This window comes from Arachis hypogaea, chromosome 7, assembly GCF_003086295.3.
Source record: "Arachis hypogaea cultivar Tifrunner chromosome 7, arahy.Tifrunner.gnm2.J5K5, whole genome shotgun sequence".
NCBI classification, from domain to species: Eukaryota; Viridiplantae; Streptophyta; class Magnoliopsida; order Fabales; family Fabaceae; genus Arachis; species Arachis hypogaea.
Window position 1 is genome coordinate 12,381,757 of NC_092042.1, and position 5,487 is coordinate 12,387,243.

Genomic DNA, 5,487 nt, shown 5'->3' on the forward strand with positions numbered 1-5,487 from the left:
GGTTATTTTTTTCGAATAGAACTAATCATGTATGGGTATAACTTTAATTTTAATTTTTCATAGTCAGTATTGTCGGTGTCTTAATTATTCATGGTCAGAAAAATTGATTTAAAAAATTTTGGGGCACAGTAGGGCCACCTCTTCAGAGAGGAGTGTTGTTGGAGGTACCATAGTCTGTGTACGTCTTCTTATGCTCGGTTGTTGGACTTTTACCTGCGGCTGCGACGGAGCTGGGGCTTGCGTCATCGGAGTCCGATCCCTGTATCAGAGCACAATACACTACTAGAAAATGGATTAATACAGACAGATTTACAGACAAATTTAGTCTTTATTATAGACGAATTTTTTGTTACCGACAAAATTACCGATGGATTTTGTCCCTCTGTAAAATTTTCGTCAGAAATTATTTACCGACGAATTTTTTTTCCGTTGAAAAATTACCGATGGATTTTTACCAGTTACCGACGGATTTTCCCTCTGTAAATTCTGCATCCATTTTCCGAAGGCAACGAACTTTTTTACAGATTTTCCGTCTGTAACTACAGACGGATTTTCAGACGAATTTTCCGTCTGTAAATTACAGACGAATTTTTTGACAAATTTTCTGTCTGTAATTTGAACTTTGGAAAATCATTTTACACTCTGATTACAGACAGAAAATCTGTCTGTAAATCCGTCGGTAAGGTAAAATAGAATTTTTTTTCTAATTACAAAATAAACTTAATTTCATACAAAATAAATATAAATTTAATACAAATTTTTATCTAATTTGTATTCAAATATTTTTAATATTTCAAAAAATAAACAAATTCATCGTATTATCAAACTAAAAAAAATACTATAAACAAGCAAGTTAATATAATTCAAAACATAAACAAAATGTATTGATCATTAACTATAATTTCTAATATATTGTTCAACCATACTAAAACTATCAGCTATAGTCTTCAGTGTTATCTTCATCCTCATCATCATAGCCCTCATCCGAAGACATTGAGGGTGGCGGCGGTAGCGGTGGTAGTGGAACTGCATTAGAACTACTTGACTTCACTTGGACTCCTAATATAACAGAAATTTTAACAACTGTTGCTCAATTATTTAAAATGATGCATGGTCACTTGAAAGAAAGATCAAAAAAGGAAAAAAAAAGAGAATAATAACAATGTGAGATATATAATCAATATTGAAATTTCACTCATCCCAGAAAAAACTATTCCCTCATATAAAAGTACATTATCTATTGGGCTTATTATCAATATTTGTGACGGTAAATCAATCTTGACAAACTGCAAAAGAATATATTTAAGAATTATATATATAAAAGAAATATTGAAGAGAAACTAATGAGTTAATTTTAATTTATGTGTACAACTCACCACTTTTCTGCCAATTAGAAGACTATATAAGTCAAGATTGTTGTACTCGGATACATGGAAGAACACAGAATCTGGCTTTAATTTCAATACTCTGCTTTTCAAATGCATGTGAAATATATATAATATAAAAAATTCCTATAAAGAATAATGCTAAATACATATGGGTTTAATTTATTTAACCCAAAAATATTAATTGATTATTTAAAAAAGGTTCAATTAATATATTGTCATGTATGTGTGAGTTAAGAGGCGAATTGTGCAGTACGTGAGTAACATTTTTTCCATATCATACAAGGATATACATTAATAAACAAACTAAAGAAAAATGTTTATCATCACAATGAGCAATATTTTGCCATTAAAATTACCTCTTTGTATGTTTAATATTTCTCTGTGGTATATAGTTGCTTATAAAAATCTTGGTCTTCCACTGATCAGTAAGTCTGAAAAATTAAGAGGAGCAAATAAAAAGTAGCACCCTACATATATATAATTATTTTAGAGTAATATCATATACACTAATTTTGTATAATTTTTTTTATATAGTTATGTTTAGTATTAAAAATGATATGATTTATAAGAAATGAGAAAAAATGATGTAAATATTATTTTTTATTATTTTTATTCGTAATTATTTGACACTTAAGTTGTGTAGGTCATCGGCATATTCTAATTTTGCTACAATTTTATTGAAATACGTCTAGCTGATAGGTGATGGGATGACAAATTGTAAATTAAATAGGATAATATTAAGGTCATCATCTACATCTAAATATATCCGAAACTTAACTTCTTGCATTGCTAGTTTTTCTAAGAAAAAATTCAGGGGTAAAATAAAGGAGGATACACTTATTCAAATAGTGTTGATTTTTTTCTGTAGGCCTATTTCACAAATCAAAAAATAAAAAAAGAAAAATAAAAAAATATATGTTAAATTATTTTATAATTAAATTTCATAATTGTTGCAATAGTGCAAACTTCTTAATAGGAAATATATAGGAAACGGATCAAGATTCTTTTCTCTACTTGAATATAATCATTATTGGAATGAAGATGTATTGTGATCTCCACCATTATCATACCTTTGCTTTATAGGAGGACACTCCACCAGAAGGATAAGTACTTGCAATTAAAGATCCCTGATGATGAACAAAAGAAAAGTATATATTTCAAAATTATTATTATTAGTATAAAATCCATGAACCAATATTAACAAATTTAATGTTTAAATTTGGATACCAAATTTTGTTCATCCGTTTCATGTCAAGCACTAATGGATACCAAATCTTGTTCATAAGGCAGAACCTGTATCTTGATTAGTAGACCAACTCTCTCAGCACTATTCAATCTAGCTCTTACTTTAAATCCAAGTTTTATAAGTTCTCTAAAATGAAACTATCACTAGTCAGTATTGTAAAGAAAAGTTTCTTCTTAAAGAATAAGTGAATTGAAGAGTACTAACAAATGTACCTAATAAGTTTCTTCTTAAAGAATAAGTGAATTGAAGAGTACTAACAAATGTACCTAACAGTTCTTGAACCAACTCTACTAGTAGCACCAACAATAAATACTAAGTTATCATCCTTGGAATCTGTTTTCTCAGAAATTCCCTCAATTTTTGTTGAACCTTGTATAGAGTATAAACATTAACATTCGTATTAGTGATCATCAACACAAACCAAACATGTATAACAAAATTATATATCTAACAGTTCTATCTGAATCACCTGAAGTTTGAGCTCTAACGCAGTGGAACTTGTGAGGCTTAGTTATCATCCTTTTTTTACTATCTCATTTAGTACCTTCAACAGAAGAAACTTACATTTTTAAATTCTAGTATGATAAGATAGTTATTCTGATTTCAATGCAATATGAACACTATGCAGTATGCACAAGAAGATAACATTTCTCCAACTATTAATTCATCAAATGCTCATCTTCTCTCCCTGTTCACGGGCGATGGAAGCCGAGAGAATTTCAAGATCACGATTCAAGACTGTCAATGCTGATTCACATTCAGGAAGAAGCCAAATTATAATGAGTTCTCAAAAGTAAAACTCAGTTCTAGTATTGACAGGAAGAATCAGAAATGCTAAGTAATGTTTGAGGGTGATTATTAGAGTTGAAATATGTCAAAATATATTGTTAACTTTCTCTTTCTCTCTCTCAAGAAATAAAACAGGATTATCATAGGCTTGATTCAGTTATGAATGAAAAATAAAAGACATTACTAGGTGAATTAATAAGCATGGAAGCAGAAACAACGGATAGAAGATTTCAAGCTGCTGATTAATTTCTACACCTATCTAAAGACAAGAAGTGCATTAAAATATTCTGTACCTTGGATGCTAATTCATCCACCTTTTGTTGAAGATTCAATAAATTTTTGACTCTTTAGAAAGTTTTTCCTCGAGCTCGGAAACTTCTGGCCTGAATGAAGTTTGATTAAAAGAAACAGAATGTTACTATAGTGGTGACCTTAGATAAAAAGCACACTAGAAAATGATTTAAATCAAGATTTGTTGCTATATTTGTAATCACTGAATATGAAGATAAGTAATTTATAGAAAAACTAAAAGAAGCAATCCTTTACAATGGATATATGGACTGAATCTGCATATCTGCTGGAAACAATTTACATTTTTCTGAAAATATCTCAGATTGTTTTTCAGCAATGAAATCTACAACTGTGTATCTTTGGCTACCTGCTCATCAACACCACCAGAAACAGAATGTAAAGCAAATGTAAGTCAATTCAATATGTGCAAATAATAATAACTGAAAAAAAGAAAAAAAATACCACTTTAACTAGTAACAATCTCTATTCTGAATTATCAGCATAGATAGTTGCCTCCATGAGATCTATCTTTGATGGCACTTTAAGCCACATAATATGATAGAAAAAATAATTTTTTTTTTTGTTTTCCATCAACTAAATGTGTACCTTGTCACTTGATTGTTTGTGGCTCTTTCTGCCTTCAGCACTTAGCTCAAAATAACTCACTCCCAAAATCAAGACAAGAAATATGATGTTAGCTGAAATACAATTAAGACATCATAGGATAATCAGAAGAATTAAAATTCACACTACACTGTATCTACCTACGCAAATGCTTGTTAAGAAAAGAATAGTCAATACTTCAATAGGTATCCCATAAATACTAGATAGAATTCGATGTGAACAAAGACAATAACAGAAACTAATCAAAAAATGAACTTTCTACCAAAAAAACTAAAAAAAGGTATGTGTAAATGAAGAGATAAGGAATAAAGGATAAGAAAAAAAATAAGAAACAGAATAATTAAGTTATCTTTAAGCAATAAATACAATGGAAAAAAGAAATATAGAAATAACAGAACATTATACTCAAGCAAGTCACAAGAAACCAATCAGCTCCAAACTTGGACATACCACAAATTTATTTTCTTCTGCTACTATATATATTTAAACAATACATTGAAATAGTCACAAAGATAGCTTGGATAATGAGTAATTAGTAGTCATTTAAAAAAATTTGAGTAATGACAATGACAATACTTACACTGAATTCTAGCTGTCTCCTCATCACGATCAAGGACATCTCTTTGTAAGTTTTGTTGAGAAAAATGTGACTTAGCACCTAATAGCCTTTTGCAATTACGAGGACCAACTGTCATATTGATGAGCGGATAATTTATACGCTTTTTGGCATTGTTTTTAGGTAGTTTTTAGTAAGTTCAAGCTACTTTTAGGGATGTTTTCATTAGTTTTTATGTTAAATTCACATTTCTGGACTTTACTATGAGTTTGTGTGTTTTTCTGTGATTTCAGGTAAATTCTGGCTGAAATTGAGGGACTTGAGCAAAACTCTGAAAAAGGCTGACAAAAGGACTGTTGATGCTGTTGGAATCTGACCTCCCTGCACTCGAAATGGATTTTCTGGAGCTACAGAAATCCAATTGGCACTCTATCAACGGCGTTGAAAAGTAGACATCCAGAGCTTTCCAGCAATATATAATAGTCCATACTTTGTTCGGAAATTGATGACGTAACTTGGCGTTGAACGCCAAGTACATGCTGCTGTCTGGAGTTAAACGCCAGAAAAACGTCATGATCCGGAGTTGAACGCCC

At 30.3% G+C, this 5,487-nt stretch overlaps 1 long non-coding RNA gene across 5 annotated transcripts; it reads right to left on the reverse strand.

The window, feature by feature from the left end:
- Positions 1-757: 757 nt before the first annotated feature.
- Positions 758-4,783, reverse strand: LOC112702493 (uncharacterized). Of its 5 annotated transcripts, none has more exons than XR_003154157.2 (9): positions 4,479-4,783; positions 4,321-4,379; positions 3,970-4,081; positions 3,717-3,806; positions 3,104-3,381; positions 2,616-3,003; positions 2,459-2,515; positions 1,745-1,819; positions 758-1,059 (listed from the first exon to the last, which is right to left on the reverse strand). It is a non-coding gene; the product is annotated as an uncharacterized lncRNA (long non-coding RNA). The 5 variants fall into 5 exon arrangements; XR_003154155.2 differs by having other exon boundaries at positions 2,616-2,760; positions 2,901-3,003; positions 4,321-4,783; XR_003154156.2 differs by having other exon boundaries at positions 3,104-3,178; positions 4,321-4,783.
- Between the last annotated feature and the right edge of the window lie 704 nt (positions 4,784-5,487).